Source organism: Heterocephalus glaber, unplaced genomic scaffold, assembly GCF_053883595.1.
Source record: "Heterocephalus glaber isolate CG9 unplaced genomic scaffold, H.glaber_assembly_v1.0 deba00000546, whole genome shotgun sequence".
NCBI classification, from domain to species: Eukaryota; Metazoa; Chordata; class Mammalia; order Rodentia; family Bathyergidae; genus Heterocephalus; species Heterocephalus glaber.
In genome coordinates this window covers 28,085,076-28,103,907 of record NW_028258147.1, presented here as the reverse complement: position 1 = coordinate 28,103,907, position 18,832 = coordinate 28,085,076, and positions in this window count along the sequence as shown.

Here is an 18,832-nt window from a genome sequence, read left to right as displayed (position 1 = left end):
CTTAAAATTGTGCTGCAGGAGATTAGCCCGCTAGGAATTACTAGCCCAAGGGGGCAAACAGAGATTAAAGACACAGACACAGATGATTCAGAATGAAGGGACCAGACAGCTCTTACCTCTAGTGGACTCTAGTGGACTCTTCGTCTCCACAGAGTTTAGCTCACCTCGACTTTATTCACTTAGACAAAGGAGGAAGCAATTAGGTTGGAAGAATCATCTGCTTCTTGTTACCTATAGTGCACCCAGGTAAATAGCCAGATCTCAGCTGTATTGACTCTTCCCTGGAACCTGCAACGTGCTAGCACGCCTGAATGTTGCCAAAGGAGGCACAGCTTGTGGTTTTTCTCTTTTGTGCTCACCGAGAAGGTCAGTTAGGCCTCTGTCCTCATTATTGGGTCTCCTACATAGTTCTGCATTACAATTGAGTTTTAGGATATTTCTGTCAGCCAGAAATTTCCCTCATGCTCATTTGCAGCCAATCCCTATTCCCATCTGTCTCTGTCATTTCTGTCTCTGTCATTTTGCTTTTTCTGGAAATTTTAGGCAAATGGAATCATTCACAATATGCAGCTGTTGAGTCTGGCTTCTTTGAGCATCATGTTTTTGAGGTTCATCTATGTTGATGTAAGTATTAGTTTATTCTGCCTATAAATGAGTAATACTCCATGCATGGATATATTATGGCTTGTTTATTTATTCACCAGATCCTGGAATATATATTACATCCATGTTTGGCCTACTATGAATAATATTATTATGAACACTTCTGTACAGGTCTTTATGAAGATGTGTTTCCATCTCCCTTGGGTCACTACACAGAAGTGGAATTGCCAGATAATATGGTAAAGTTATGTTTAACTTTTTAAGAAATTTTAAACTATTTTCTAAAGTGAATGTACAGTTTTACATTCTAAAATTCAGCTCCAATTCTCATAGATTCCATCCCAATTTCTTCACATTCCAATCAACATTTGGCATTAAAAATATTTTTTACTATCACAAATCCAATGGCTATGAAATGGTTTCTCATGATTTAATATACATTCTCAAATAATGATATTGAACATATTTTCATGAGTTTGTAAATATATGTATTTTATTTGATAAAATATATTTCCCAATATTTTGTTCATTTTAAAAATTAGATTGTCTTCTTATTGTTGAGATATGAGAATATTTTGTACTGGAAGCAAGTCCTTTATCGAATCTATGATCTATAAGTACTTTTGTCGAATTTGTAGCAGTCATTTTATTCTCTGAATAATATCTTTTTAAAAGCAAAATTTTAAATTTTGATGAAATATAATTCATCAATTTTTCTTAAATCGATCAGACTTCTAGTATCCTAATCTTTGTTTATCTCAAGATCATGAAGATTTTTTTCTTATTATCTCTTAGAAGTTTCTAATTTAAATTCTTTTTTTTTTCTGAGAAAAGGGGAAATATTCATACACGTAGCAGTTTTAAAAATGTAATTTTGTTCTACCAATTAAACATTAACATACACACACTAACTGAAAATGTGCTACAACCATGTCTGGAAAAACAGTTTAAAATTTTCATCAAAATTTAAAATTTTGTAAAAGAGGCATTCCAACCCCATTAGCTGTGTACTTAGACAATCTACTCATGTCCAATTATTTTACTATTAAATGCCTGTGCATCCAACCAAAGAGAAGGCTTCAAAGTAAATAGATTAGTTGATTAACTTACTGAACTCAGGAGTGGAGACGGATTGTTTGAAATGGGGTTTCCTTGCTTCTCACCATCCTATATGGAGCCCTACCTCTGTATTTCATACAGAGACTGACATATAAGGTAATAGCATGTGAAACTGCATGCCAGCAGACTCTACTTCCTATGAAATTTGCATTGATGTCACATAGGGAGCAGGGTGATTTAAGCACTGAGGGAACAGGACAAGAGCAAGATTTGGTTGGAAATATTCTGATACATTAAGAATGCATAATTCTTATTCTTTCCATATTTTCACATTTTAGTCCACCCTCAATCCCTATTCAGAGATCCCCTGTGTTCCATTGTTTCAGACAGAATATATGGAAGGCTGAGAAGCAGAGGTGTGTGGAAGCTGGAAGACTTGAGATGGATTTGTTTTCCTAGAAACTCCAGCCAACCAGGAAGATTAAGACTCAAGGGAAAGGGCCAGGGTCATTGTGTGAGGGATCATTTTCAGAAAGACCGAGAGGACAGGAGCGGGAAGGGATACTCATTGCCAGGAAGAAGAAGCAGGGTCGTAGTTCTGTGTTAGAGCAGTGGGAAGGTGAGACAGCTTCAGGGACATACAGCTCTGTGCCAACTCTAGGAGAAAGAAGTCACAGTCCTGGGATTCCAAACCACTACACCAAAAAGATTGCTATGATCTCAAGTAGGATAGAAATAAAAGGAATGGCCAGGCCAAAGGCAACCACATTACCATTTTTTGTACATAAAACTGGTGAAGTGGAGCTTACACAATTCTGTGGCAGTAAGTCAGTGCTGGAAACAAGAGTACTTGGCATTGCCCCAAGTATGGTTGAGGTGGAATTTTCTTCCAAGTTAGCATCATGGTGACTCAGTATACAAATTAAGTTGATAGATTTTAAAAACAAAGATGAGAATTCCCATACACTTGACAGTGTGCATTGAGATTTATGCCAATATGCAGGTATATTCTTCTCTGAACATAAACTGAAACCTTGAGGTTTTATATAGTGGGTTTCTCAGTGGAAAAAATTTTGATAAAAGCAAGGAAAGGAGGCAGGTTGAAATCAGAACATTGCTTTTGAGGCTCTTGGCCAGTCAGCTAAAGGAACAGATCCATTATAAGGCTTTGCTACCTTTGCAGTTACAAAGTGGTCCAGGTGCTATGACTGAAAGAATACATGGAAGGAGGCCTTTCCCACCATCTCCTATCTTAGTCCCTCAAAACTCCTAAGAGATAGGTACATTTTGTTCTTGTTTTTAAACATGACCTAAGCTTCAAACTGCAAATCATTAAAAAGACCTTAGCCATAGAAGGTAGGGCTCTTTAATCCTACATCTCACTGTAAGAAAGTCCTCTTGACATGGGAAGAGGGGAATGTAAAGGCAGGTCGCTCATCAGGAAGGGCAGGAGAGGTGCATCCATCATTGAGGCTAGCACTGGCTGTGGGGCCACAGAGAAGCCAGAGCTCCCAGAGTAGTGACTCTGTAGAGAAAGCACCTGACAGGAGCCTTCATGGAAAAAACAAATGGGCTGAGGATATTGGGTTTTGAAATTCAGCACTTGAGGCCAGTGACTCACACAAGTAGGCTGATAAGGCATGTGCACACTAATATTCTGAAGGAGAGGGGGATTACACTCTATGTTCTTATCACAATACTTAGGGCACTCATGCAGCAAACTATGGAAGTGTTAAGAATTACCCTAAGCTACATATTCTGGATGTCCCTGATTCACATTTTGAAAGCCTCCCTCTGGCTGCAGTTTAAAAACCTGACTACATAAGGGCAGGAATGGAAGCAAGAAGACTAGTTAGTTTGGTAATAGTTTGGGCCAGGACTGTAGACTCAGCATAGTGAAAGGTGGTCCGAGAGAGAAGATCAACAGTTTAAGAATGACAGGGAGAATCCCCGGTACCGAAAAAAAAAGAATGACAGGGAGGCCTTTGGTTTGAACATGTGAACAATGGTGTTCTGGAAAATAACAAAGCAGGAGTACTCATTTTGGAGGTGGCCATAGTTAGAATGTGTCCCCCAAAGATCATGTATTGAAAAATTAATCTTAATACAATAGTGTTGAGAGAGAGGTGGAAGTTTTAAAAGAAGATTAATCCATTCAGAATCTATTAATGTTTTTATTGTGAAAGTGAATTCATTATCACCAGTGAGTTTGTCCCTTTCTTGTGTTGTCCTTCTTTCTCTCCCTCTGCATTAACTGGATAATTCTTATTCTCTCCATATTTTCATTTTTAAAAATGTATCCCCATCCATATTCAGAGATGGCCTGTGTTCTCTCTCCCTCTCAATGAGCTGTTTTCTGCCATGTTATTCTGCAGCAGGAAGCTCTCTCTACATGCTGCCACCTTGATATTGGACTCCTGGCCTCCAGAACAGTGAGAAATGGATTCATTTTCTTTATAAATTACCCAGAGTGTGGAATTCTGTTATAGAAGCACAAAAGGGATTCAGACTAGGGCAGAATAAAAATTGGTTCTGAACACAATAGTATTAAACATCTAAGTAGAGATTTCAGGCAGACAGATACATGAGACTAGAATGCAGAGAAAAAGATTAGAGATAAAATTTGGAGTTTTTAGTAGATGAGGAATGAACAAAGTCATGAGCTCTGAAAGGAGAAAGAGCAGATGGAGAAGTCATCTGAGGCTGAGCCGGAGGCCTTTCTGGTATCAAATGTCAGGAATGGAAAGAGGACACAGCCAAGGAGGCTTAGGAGAAACCCCAGTGTCAAAGCAGGAAGCAAGATTAAGTAAATTAGGGCTTGGAGGATCTCCACTACATTTGCCTCTTCACCATGCTTCTTCATCGGATAGAACAGTTTCATCTCTAACAGCACCTAGGGCCCTCCTCCCCAAGTGTTTTGCCTATTCAATGTTTTCTTCCTCTTCATCCTTATAGACTCACAGCTTACCCAGGAAAGCTTTGGATCTACCTCCTCTGAGCTGGAAATAATCCTATGGCCCACATCTAGCCAGTGAGATGTAAACAGGGGCATGGAATGCAGACTTTTGGAAAATTCTTTAAAAGGGACCGACTTAGGTAGCACAAGTGCCCATTTTCCTTAGCTCATCTCTTTCTTTCTGCCTGAAACGTGGATATGATGGCTGTTAGGTATTCCAAAGCCGCCACAGAACAAGCTTCCTCCCCCTTCTCCCTGTCTTCCTCCCTAAAGGCGAACAGGGACTTTCTTCATAACTAAGGCTTGACCCCTCCTAGTTAATGACCTCCTACCGACTTAGGGGCTTTTCTGCCCCACCGATTTCCTGACCAAATGTTCCCTTAAAATAGGGACCTCCTGGAGCTTGTCACTCCATCCCACATCCCATGTCCCCTGCAAGACAGAGACTTCCTGGAGCTTGTCACTTCATCCCACCAGATACTCTCATGAGATAGTGACTTCCTGGAGCCTGTTTCTCTGTCCCCCAGCCAGAATTTGTTGTTATATGCCCTAACTGCAATCACCCACCCCCATCGAAGGATTACTTGCTCTCCCATATGCAAAGACCCCATATAAGCCTCCAGCTCAGCTCATGCTGCAGCTGGTCTCCATTTTGTGAGTCAGTCTCCGTAGGCTGCAGGCTGCTGCCCCAGTAAAGCTTGCTTGAATATATGTGTGCCCCTCCCTTTCGGTGACCTTTTCAATGGCTAGAAATATATCCTGACACCAGGAGGACTGTAGATGCATCCTAAGGAAGGTGGATGGGAAAGACAGCAGGATCTTTGATTACCTAATGATGTTGAGGAGCCTCCATGCTGGTCTTAGATGACTTACTGCCTGATTTCTTTTTATTTTTTCATGGAAAAATTGTTTAAAACACTAGTGCATTTGTTTTCTGTTACATGACTACTAAACCTGATCCTGATATACTACTTATATATTCTTTACCATTGGCTCTCCTTTCCATTGCAGTCCCTAGCATCCTATATAATGGAAATAAGATGGGACTGGAAGCAGCAGACTGTGGTCCCAGGACCATCTTGGCTAATCTTCTCACTAGGATGCCTTTGCTCAAGTTGCTTGAGCCATCTTCATACTTTTCTTACTTCCTAAAGTATGTGTAGGGGGTAGTAGCTTAGTGGTAGAGCACTTGCCTGGCATATGTGAGGCCCTAAGTGCAATCTCCAGCACCCCTCAAAATAAAATCAATCTATAAAATGGATGTGTTAGAAGAACCAACCCTTAACCTTCTGATTGGACTATACATTTTTTTCTTCAAAATTGTTTTGTTCTTGGTCATCAGTGAACAGTTCTGGTTATGCTGCTTGAAGTAAATATGAATATAGTACATCTGTGGGGCCCAGCTTAGATCAAGGCTACGGAAAAGAATATATGAGCTGCTATAAAAATAAAAAGCTACTTAAAAAGCTTGAGATACTAAAATAGAAAGCTTTGTGCCTTTTAGTGGCTGGTTGGTAAAGCAAGAAAACACAAGAGCAAAAATTTCAATTGTAAATGGAAACTAGGCTGGACACATTAAAGGCCTAGATTTGAATTACAAAGCCAAAAAACTATGTGAAGAGTGTGGGTGGGTTTGCAGGGAAGTTTAGCAATAACTGCTAAAGATGCTGGAGGAATACAACAGCCCGCCAGAGAGCAGGTAGGAGCCTGTGGGCCACCAGCAATGGGAATCAGCTTCCTGCCTCAAGATGGGTGTTTCAGGAAGTGGAATTAACTGTGGAAGGGTGTGTGCAAAGGAGAAATGAAAAGTCTAAAAGCAGGAGGAGGAAAAGTGTTACCTCTCAAAGACAACTCTTAAGTATCATCTATAAACACTATATTATATTCAGAATCCCAGCATAGATTGTGCTGATGCCAATAGTAGGGCCCATCCAGAGGTGAGTGATTATCTGGTTGGAAAGCCTCCAGAATCATTTCAGAGGCAGAGGAAGGAAGAACCCCAGCCCAGTGCAAAACTGCTTGTGTCAATATCAGTGCATCTATTTGCATAACCCAGGATGGAGCTCAACCCTTATCACATTCCATCCTCAATTACCTTGTGTGGCAGGTTGGACAGGTTCAGGGCTATTACCTGGCCTGGTCCTGTCACTCTTAGAGTCTTCGAAGAACAGGCCTTCCTAAGAAGTTAGAAGAGGCTATACTCTTAAAGGTGGGCGACAGCTTCAGTGGTACCACTGGGTAGGGACCACTGCACTCTGAAGATTCCCTGGAATAAGAAGGATTGTGGAGCTGAAGGCAATCTAGAAATTGATACGGGAAAGTTTCTGGCCTCCCTCTGTTTGTCTAAAAGCAAGAGATTTACAAAGACAAAAGTTATTTTAACCTCCCCTATCTCTACCTGGGAGAATAAAGGTTAAACACTGAATACAGCATTCAACCCTTATTAGCTAGGATGGTACCAGAGGAAATTTCATCGACACACTTTACTAACCAGCCTTTATCCACCACTGATTTGCCTCACCCAAGTTGCCACCACAGAGATTCAAAATCACTTTTTTTATAGATGCTCTATAAACTGTAATTCAAAGCCACCACTTTGAGGACTACTGATATCTGACTGATATTTGACATATCTGATATGTCTTCCACTTATATATGAGATATGTGTTAATATATTTTTGTTTTTCTCTGTTAATCTATTTTTGGGAGTAGGGATCTGTTTCAACTAAGAATCTACTAGGGATTTGGGGTTTCGTTGTTGGTTTGGTTTCATTTTTCCATACTAGAAATTGAATCCAGGGCCTTTGCACTGAGTTTATTCCCAGCCCTAGTTTCAAACTATTTTTAATTTTGAAACAGGGTCTCACCTAAGTCATTAAGTTGCCCCGAGCTCGAACTCGTGATCTTCCTCCTTCAGTCTCCCAGTTGTTTCATTTTTAATGATGCTTTCGTACTTCATTGGACTTGTTCTTGTCATTAAGGTAGGAGTGGTAGTTTCTTGAGACTTTCCATATCTGGTAAAGGAGAATCTCCTGATTATGATTCAGTTCCAAGTAGGATCATGGGGGATCCTGGGGCTGGGTAGCTCATTGGTGTGCTCTGTGCAGTTGGTGGCAGACACTGATGAAAACTTTTCATGGTTTCTTACCTCGAACTGTTTATATAGTATTGGGCTAAAGAAGACCTCAGAAGACGATGTCTGAGCTCAGAGGCATGACTGCACAATCTACACGACTGTACAATTAGATAATGTAACATGTAGATAAGATAGACATGTAAGGCCACAGAGGACTTCCCAACACTTCCATCTCACGGAACTGATTTGGTTCAGGATATGATATCCCAAAATATATCTTGGCATTTAAGAAAATAGCAGAAGCAAGAAGGTCACCTTTTACCTCCCCCAACTCTTAATAAAATATAATAAAGATTCTCTGATCTGCTCCAGAAGCAAATCACTATACCCTCATGTTAGAGATGTTTCCCAATATATGGAGAAAAGGACTGAAGACACAAGGCTGACAAGAAGGATTTGCTAAATTTTATGCAGTTTATTATTGTTTGATCATACGCCCATTGTCTTATCTACTCTTCATCAGACCTAGTATAGGTTGCATATCCCTAATCCAAAACTCTGAAATCTGAAATGCTCTAAAATCTGAAAATTTTAAGTGCCAACATGACATTACAAGTGGAAAATTCCACACCATGAAATTTTCGTTCATGGACAAAATTATTTGAAATGTTGTACAAAAGTAACTATAGGCTATTGGGTTCCATCCCTAATATATTTCTGTATGCAAATATTTCAAAATCCAAAAATATTTAAACCCAAAACATTTCTGATCTCAAGAATTTTGACCAAAAGATATTCAACCTATATAAAATATTCTCAAGTTCAGTTGTTTCTTTGGGTCTTCATTTCCTGATAAGGGGTCCCATATAAAGTACAGCTTATTTAAATGCATGTTTTTTCTCTTATTAATTTGTCTTTTGTTACAGAAGCCTCAGCTATAAACCTAGAATGGGTAGAGAAAAAGCCATTTTCCTTCCTCCATGGTACTTTTGGACCTACTTCATCTATATGTAGAATCTACACTGGCTGTTGCGGTCTCTGCTGTGCTTGTATTAGAGATACCTGAGTTAGATAGAAATATTATAGGCAGTCAAATAGGGCTAGGTTCTCAAAGGAGTCAGGACAAAGGTGAAATACATCACAGCTGCGGCCAAAGACACATCTGTTAGAGACTAGGCCTCAAGATAAAGACAAGATGACTAGACCTATATACTTTCTCAAAGGACAAACACTGGGCCTAATGAAGGCTAGATAGACATCAGCCACCCTGGTGGGTGACCAGAGACCTCTGGACCCACCATTTCCTAGGAGAAGTCTTTGTTCTTTCCAGCCACACTTGTTACACGACTTGTTTCCCAATTAGACCACTACTACCTAAGTGACTACACCTATAACCTGTAATTGGTTATACCTACACCTATAATTGGTTGATCATGGCTGTGGCCCATGTTGTACCCACATGGTTTTACACCATAAATCTCCCCTGTAGAGTGGGGGTCCCTGGATAACCATTTTGGAATTCTCCTGCCTCTCAAGAGGTATCCTATCACTAAATATCTTCCAACTCCTAATCTCCATTGTCCCTAGAATTCATTCTTCGATTTTTAGAGAACAGAAGCTCAGCGTTTCAGACATCTAACAGGTTGGAAGATATAATATTTCATATTTCATCTCTGGTATTATTTTCTATAACACTTGGACACTAGACAAAAGTACCAGCAACAACAGAAGGAGGAGAGGGATGGTTCAGGAAGAAGAATAATGAAATGCAGTGTTTCGGAACTACCTCGATAAAACATAGGCTTGACAGTCTTCCTCTTTCTTCAGTCTACCATCTATCTCCCAAATGAGAATTCTTTCATTCATTTATCCATCCTACTAATACAAATTCACTGGAGCATCTGTTACACACAAGGATACAGCCACTGAGACAAAGTAAATAAACATTGTGCTAAAGAGTCACCATGGGAAAGGTGACCCTAGATGGGGAGGACAGGGAAGACCATAACACATGGGATGAGATCTGAGAGATGAAGACCAAACAACCATGCAAAGAGCTAGAGAAGAGCCTTCCAAGTTGAGGGAAGAGCAAGTCCAAGCACTCTGAGTTAAGAAAGTCTTTCACGTTGTTGCAGAAATCTCAGAAAGAAATACATAGAGACACAGAATTTGGGTAAAATAATAAAATTTCTTCTTGCGAGCAGGCAGGAATGCCAAAAACCAGTCTGGTCAGTATCCACCCCCTTTGTTCGGCATTTCCCTTTTTGTATCCTTTTTAGCCATTATCTCATCCTTAGTGGTCTTTAATATGTAAATACAATTCCAGTTCCTATTTACAAGTCACAGACACAAGATAGGCCATATACATTGTAAATTCACCCTGGCATGGTAACTTTGTTAGGTTAATGAAGTTACCCATTAGAGTCCGATAATCCTCACCTTAAACCAGGAGTTATGGGAAAAGCAAACTTAAAAGAACACATTACTTATTTTGTTCTACAATTAGAATTGTCTTGTTCTCTGTGCATCTAAATCACTGCACAACTGCCTATAAATGATTGCATGGTGCAGAAAATCATTGTGAAAAGGGCACTGGCCAAAGATCAGAAGACCTGGATCGTGTCCATGTGAGCAAAGAACCACTGTAGACACCTGTATCAGGGGCCTTCCTATGGGGCAAAGACCCAGGAGTTGGACAGTATGTTGAGTGCCCATTAATCAACACAATTAGTACTAGGACTCATTTGAAGATGAGACCCTTTCCAAACAGCAAAAACGCTGACACATTGGTGATATACAGGGGATTATGCCAAGTCTTGTTGCATGGTAACCCCTGTTTCTTACACAACATGGCTTCTCAAGAAACATCCAACCTGGCCACGCACAAAACAGGCTTTGCCACCTCATCCTGCACTCAAGGAGAAAGGGCAAAATGCTTAGAGAGCCACCCTTGCCAACTCTCACCAATTATGTCAAAATTCACTAAGGCACTTGGGTTCCATTCTGAGACACGTTTCCTCCTTAACACCAGAGTGCTGATGTCTAATTTTTAAGGGATATGGAATGACTCCTGAATTAGAAGAAATTACACTGAAAATTACAGATGAGATTCAGCATTAATCTAAAGAGGGATTGATGTTGTACAGTATTTTGAAAACACCTCTTCGAGTTTCATACATGGAAATGGGAATAACTCTTAATGAAATCTGCTCTGGGTTCCTCCTAGATTAAAATCCTCTTCAGGAACAGAAAATTGAAAAGGTCCTATTTGCATCTTGAGATTGTGGGAAAAGGAGGTAGGAGTTCAATTAAGTATAGATTTAAAATTCCAAGCACTTAGCTGTAGGTCACACTCAAGAGATTCCTTAAACAACTCTTCAATTCCAACCCAACTTTAAGAGACAGTCTATTAATAGTTAAAAAGCAGTATTGCAAGTAGCTATTGCTGTCTGACTCGTATATTTTCCATATGAAAAAAGCTGAGATTCTGTTCCAATAATTAGGCTACCCAGAGTCACCAAAACTCAGGTCTGACTCATAGCTGACCAACCATCCTGGATATTGGGACCCAGCGATGACCCAGAACTGGAAAGGCCGGAAACTATGGTTCCTTCACTATCAGACTCTGAGACCTTAACAAACCACCAAATGGAGAGCAATCTGAGGTTCAACCAGGACTAGACCAGTCTTTGAGAGTGGGTGCTATGTAAAGACTCCCAGTGGGCCAGCTACCCATTTCCAGATACCTGGAGTATCAGTCTGGGCAGGGAAAGCAGTAGTACTGTATTTGTTAGAGTCAGAACTGGCTTTAGGTAATAACTTTATTACATAACTAGATGACTATCCAAATTAACTAGTGACTAGCCAAGTGACTGTGAGCAAATCCTTAACACTTCTAGGAACTAATTTCTAGTATTTATAAAATAAAGGCCTTGGATTCAGTAACAACTAATAAACTATAAACTTCTATTAGGAATTATACAAAGAAACAGGAACTTTATATATAATTTAGGATGTAGGTATTAAAAGTCTAGGTCTGGTTCATCTAAAATTCTCTAAAGTATTTTCCAAATGATTTCATTAAGTCTTGGAATTAAATGATGTTTACTGATATAACATCCTGGATTTCCTTAATAATAATAATGTATATAGTATATTTCATTAAAACCCCTAATATTATTTAAATTAAAATAAAATTTCAGTATTAGATGAAAAAGTTTAGATTATATCTTGCTTCTAAAAAAATTCATTTCAATAGCAGCTGCCATCCCCTAATGATGATAGTTTTATAAAATAGTATAATTGATCATCTGTCTACCTGTGGATTTAATCATAAACCAATTCCTATAGTATAAGGTTTAATGGGAATATGTTGTCTTTTATTTTTTTTAAGTCCAAACAACAGCTAATTCAGTACTATAAACATAGCCAACATTCAATAATGTAATTATTGGCTGAATCTAGGCAGTCAGGGAAGAAAGGACATTGCTACTTATTTGGACATGCCTCTCTGATTAAATGCCACTTTTGCCTTACTAGCTAATCAGTCAGTAAACTAAGCATGGTGCATATTTAATGTTCTCCCTTAAAGAAGACCAGTGGCTGAGAATAAGATCCAGAGCAATCACATTCACATTAGATAGGCCCCAAGGACCATTCTTTGTTTTGGGGGTTTTTTTGGTACCAGGGATCGAACTTGAGACCTTGTGCTTGTGAGGCAGGTGGTGGAAACACTGAGCCAAATCCCTGGCCCCCCAAGGACCATTCTTAAAATCTTAGTGTTCCTAGAGCAGTCTCCACACTCAACACACTCACCATGAATACTCAGTTATGTTTACAAAGGTAGCTGTCACTTATTATATCGGGTTTCTTAGGGAGAGGGGGAGAGAGAGAGGGAAAGAAGAGGAAGAATGGCAGGGCTAGAAGGGATATGGAATAGACAGGACATGGAGGGAAGAAAGGATGGAGTGAGAAGGGAAGAGAGAGAGAGAGAAAGAGAGAGAGAGAATCTGATAAATCTACAAACTGCAAGGCAGGCTAGCAGGCTGGAGACAAAGATGAGATAACATTACATCTTAGGTTTGAAGGCAGTCAGAAGACTTCAATCCTTTCTCTCACAGCCTATAATGGCCACTCATGTCATAGAAGATAGTCATCTTGACTCAAAGTCTACTAATTTAAATATTAAACATATCTAATCCCTTTACAACAACATCTAGACTAGTGTTTGACCAAAGCATCCAGACACAGAAGCTTAGGCAAGTTGACAGAAAAATGAGCCACCACAGATATCAAGCAGAGTACAGGGTTTTGACCATTCTAGTTATCTTCTGAAAGTTCATTGATTATTTTAAATATTCTTCAAATAACAAATAGTGATCATGTCAATGATTTTTCTAATTTTAGAAAATTAGAAATTAGAAAAAATTCTAATTCCTAATCTTTTACCACTTCTCCAACTGAAAGAATTTTATTCATTCTCTCCATACCTATTACATGTCAGCAATAAGGATACATAAGAGAAAAAAGCCCTTTCTCCAACCTAAAGGATTATATAGTGTGCGAGGAGAAGAAAATGCAAACTATCACATTACAGGGTTGCTGCTTTGAGTTGCACAGGACAAGAGGAAATAAAGTTTAATAATAAACTAGCAGCTTGGTAGTGCCCACCTACAAGAGTCCTGTTTGCTGTCTCTCTGTAGCACACATATTCTCAGTGTACAATGGTTAGAAATTTGATTTTTCTTAGAACTGAGTCTGAGGGCATGTGACCAACAAAGGTTTGTAAATTCATTATCCTCTCCATAATAAACACTCTGCTAAATGAATTCAGTCTCTCAAGAAAACTTGTTGCTCAAGGAGATGAAATTACCTCAGTGGTACTTTCTCTTCACTTCTGCTTGTAACTTTATATTTCTCTTCTAATTTGATACTCATTAAGCTTCAGATTTTAAATAAGACTTTACAGTTATATTTATCTTCATGGAGCCACATCTGTGAACAGAGCAGGCGAGTGTGCTGACCTGTGTCACTGAGACAGAGCAAAACTCCTTTCTCATGCAGCATGAAGATTAGACTCTGTAGCTCTGTCTTCCCAGTGCCAGAAAGGTGTTAAACACATCAAGAGTTTTATCTAAGCCTTCATTGTGCAGGCACTGCCAAGAAACCATCAATAGGAAATGAAGACTAGATACTAGTATGCCTGAAATCATGTCTCCTGGAATTTCTCCTAGCCTTTGACAGTGGTTCCCTGCCTTCCCCTCCTTGAAGAGTTTTTAGAAAAGTGGAGGGGCTCATGGACAGAGACCTGGAACTTTCATTGACATCTGGTTCTACACTTCAGATAACACTTTTTGTTTTCTAGACCTGAGTTCTAGGTCCCATCAAGGGAATACAGAAAGCTGTCATTGATTTTGTCCCTTCTAGATATGAGAGAGTATTGTGTTGCTCCAACTCAATAGTCCCTTATCACTACTCTTCCTGTATTTTTTCTTTGCTCTCAGGCATAAGCTCTATTCATTGTCTCTAACAAGGACAAAAAGGTTGAAAAACCCCAAGTTTTGCCCAGAATGTTAAGGGTTCTATGTTTTAGACGATCCCAGGCACATCTGCAATTGCTTTCTCAAGTATTAGGGGCACAAACAGACATGTATTTCTCAATTATTCTTCTCACATACTTAAAAATTCCACCATTAGATCCTAGAGTGTTTCAGAGGGAGAGTTCCAGAGAAAATGGAATTATTAAAAAGCAAAGCCTAAGGCATAGACCATCTTAAAAGGTTATGAAACAGCCTCAGCTTCTGCAAGCAGAAAAAATGGTTAGTCTAAAACTTATTCTAATGCATTTAAGAAATGGCTCTTACACATACCTTATATATTCTGAAATTAAATGTTTTATTCCATTAGATGACTTCTGCATATTAAATAGTTTGGAGAGTGATGCCAGGGGAAATTTTGTGCTTCTTTTCCCACATTTCATTCTCCTAGCTCCTCAGAGGAATTTCATGAGCTCAAGTCTTTTAAAAACAACTGACATGAAGAAGTTTTAGTCCCTCCCATTCTTTAGTAGGCAAATAAGAAATACATGATCAGTTCCATTTCTCCTCATAGGCACATCTTATGGGAATCAAAACTGGAAGGATGCTTCAAGAGCCTTGAATCAGAGCAAGAGGACTTGGTGGAATGTTGAGAGCATTTCTACATAAATTTTGGGGAAAATCATTTCATAATTAAAGCATGACTATAGCTGTCTAAGGCCCAATGTTGCCCTGCACAAGAGCAGACTATAGTATGAGGAAACGTAACTCCTTTTGCCTCTGGTTTGAGGATGTGGCACTTAAAGGAAAGATAACATCAGCTGAAGACATCCTGGTTCTTTGAGAACCCAGTAGTAATACAAAAGAGAAAGGGTTCGAATGGGGAGGGAAGAGTTCCTTATCAGCTCAACTCAACCCACCTATTGTCCTGGGAATGCTCTCCTTCCCACCCTCATCAGCATGAGATTTGCATGGAAGTAGGATCAGACTTACCACTGCCCCCCTAAATTACTCTATACTCCCTCCCATTATTATGTGTACCTAATAAATGCTGGCTAGTATGCAGAGTCTTGGTCTTTGCCCATTCAGAAGCACTGACCTCCTGGCCGCTGTCCTGTACCACTTTGTAGGTAGTCAGAGGATATCGGCCTCCAACAGTGGAATGGTACAAATATCTGCCAGCATCAGGCTGTGAAAGCTGATGCATCTGTCCACAGCAGGGTGAATCTTGGCACCAGGTAGGGCTAGGAGCTGGGAGGTCCCTACCATCTGCCAGGACAGGATGGGTGTCACTGTGTGCAGTTTTAAGTTAGATTCAAAATCATTTGGTTTTGCAAATATTTGAGAATTGTGGAGTATCTCTTGAATCAAGACAAAACCACTGGGCAGGGTTACATTGTTAAACAATTGCTTCTTACTGATTGAGGATCAGTTTATTTCCAAAAGTTGGCTTGATCTCATGAAGCTGGAAGGAAACACTATGGGTGGCATTATGTGCAAATAGATTTAAAATGAAAGAAGAAGAGAAAGGTGAAGTGGAAGAGACTGAGATGGGAAAAGGGTAGAAATAGAAGATGTTAGAAAGCAAGAGGCAGAAAAGGAAAGAAAAATATGTTTTAAGAAGATTTGCTTTGGAGTAAGGTATAAATTGCCTCCCAAACTATTTTTATAACCATAGGTCCCTGGCAGCAAGTTAAGCAACACAAGTATCTGAATGGAAGAAAGGAGTGATGTGCCCTAATCCTAGATAGATCTAAGAGTAATGCCTTAGGTTACTGGCTTTCTGTGTGTTTTTTATCCATAATCCCCAAAGAATATTTGGGAAGCAGAATGAAAATAAAAACCAAGACTTTGTGGCCAGTAATGACAATACCTAATCAAAATTACTAGTTTTTTTCTTTTTTTTTCCATTAAGTTTATTGGTACATTTTAGATGTAAAATACAGTTACATTCATCATTGGGATCTTGTACCTTTACATGAGTATCTTGGTTCTTACTTTTTTCCCCTTCCCCTGCCCTCCCTTCACCCCCTCCACCCTTCCCTATTTGCAAAGACTTTGTTTCTGTTTTTTTCCTTTTCTCATATTTTTTCTTTTCCCTTTTTTCCTTTCCCCTACCCATCCTGATAGGTCTCCCACTAGCTCAGCAGCTATTATGTATAGTAGCTGCCCTCTTCCTATCGTGCCTTGCCCCCTCCCCTGTGTGATGTCATGCCAAGATGGTTGCTCCCACCAAAGAATAAACCCTTCTTCCCAGCATGCCCCTGTTCCCGCCTAGAAAGTAACCTAATACTCGCTTACCTCCTACCACCTAGTGACATCACAGGCTCCTCCATTCCCTAGTCACTACCTCACTCAACCCCATAAAAACCCACCCCAGTCTCTATAAAGGACTCTCCCTGCCCCAGCCATATTGCTTTTGTCTCTCCTTTGTTCAGACACAGCCCGGCAGATCTATTCCCCTAATAAAGGCTTGCTGTGGCCTGGTCAGGTCTTGGTCTTTGTCCTTTTACCTGACACCTCCCACTTCCCCTGCTACTTTAGACCTTTTCTTCCTATTACACAATATCAATTATACATTTTTAAAATTATAATATCAAGATCTAGGAGACATTACCACAGATTTTACAGAATTTAAAAGGATATAGAAAGCATATTTCAAAAATCTGTTTTGAAATAAATTTGACAACATCTAAGAAGTACCTTGGAAGACAAATTAATGAAACTGACTCTGGAGAAAATATAAAATTTGAATAGCACCTATTAAAGTATATTCCTAGCTTAAAAACCTACCTATATGACAACAGCAGGCTCATATACATTTTAACTGATAAATTATATCAAACAATTAAAGCAGAAAAAAATAAGGAACACTTCTCCCCTCATTTTAGGAAATCAACATTGTGCTAATCCTAAAACTGGATAAAGATAATAGAAGAAAAAAGTATGAACATAGATAGAAATTTGTTTAACAAAACAAACTATTAGAAGTCAGATCTGGCAGTATGTGGAAAGTGGTTTTGTTATAGGGATGGTGGTATTGGTTCAGCATTGGAAGATCCACCCCCAAAAGTCATCATTTAAACAGAGGAAAGGAAAAAGCCATATGATCCTGTCACTAGTTGGAGAAAAAGTACTGAAATAAATTCTACAGTTGTTCATGGTAAAAGCTGTCAGGAGCCTAGAAGTAGAACAGAACCTTCTCAACAGATTAAAGACATGCACTCCATAGTTCCACTGAGAATGCCCTATATGAATGGAGAAGATACAATGCTTTCTCCCTAAGGTGGGAAACAAGGGCAAATATGCTTACTCTTTATCTGTCCAATAAACTTTGAAACCTAGGCCCCACCAAAATAGTCTGGCAATAAATGACACAATTAGGATAGGATTGGCAAGGTAGAAGAAAACTCTTTATATGTAGATGAAATGATCATCTACGGAGAAAATACTAAGAAATCTCTAGGAGCCCCTAGAACTTGAATTTGAGTTTAGTAGGATTAGAAAACACAAGGTATATATAAAAATTCAGGGCTGTGTACACTTGCTATAAATGAATAATTGGATACTGAAATATAAAAGTTATGTAGGAGTACAAAGGACCTAGAAAAGTTTTTAAAAAGTGTTGGAAGACGTTTAGTACCTAATTTTAAGACTTCTTCTAAAGCTACAGTAATCAAGGCAGTGTTGGTATAAGGAAAGACATATAAATCATTGGAATAAAACAGAGAATCTAGAAATAGAACCACACATATATGGTCCACTGAGTTTTGAAAGATTATTTAACATTAACATTTTATAGAATATAAACTCAATTCAAGAGCCGAGGAAGAGATAGTATTTTCAGGAAACAGCACTAGAACAACTGTTACCATATATAAAACATTAACCTCAACCCTTTATTTCCATACATGAAAATAACTTGAAGGGATCTATGAACCTAAATATGAAAGCTTAAAAGTATAAAACTTTAAGAAGAAGTTATAAGGGAAAATGTTTATGAATTCAGGGTAGGCAAGAACTACCTAGGATGCAAAAAACATGATGCATAAAAGAAAAAATTTGATAAATGAGATTCCATCAAAATTTAGAACTTTAAGTGACATCATTAAAATGAAAAGTAGTCCTTAAACAGACCATATTTACAAAGCATATAAACTATGACCAGAATATATGAAGAACTCTTACAGCTCATTAATAGACAACCCAATTAAAAAGTAGACATAAGAAGATGATAAATAGCCAGTATAGTACAAGGAAAGGTGTGCAACTCTAGAAAAATACTAATCAGTACAATAACAAGATTGAATTATACACTCATTAGGGAGATGAAGTTAGAAGTTTTAAATACCTTGTTATGACTTTTTCTTTTTGTTGGATTCTCCCATTTTGCATTTAATTTGTCACGCCCAGTGGATTCATTCTGCTGGGTTTCCTGGGGTTGTGATCCTCATTGTCTTTTCCTAGAGTATGTCTAAAATTTTTTGGAGTGCCAGTTTGGTATTCATGAAGTTCCTGAGGTGCTCCTTATCATGAAAGTATCTTATTTCTCCATCAATTTTGAAAGATAGTTTTGCAGGGTACATCAATCTGGGTTGGAGG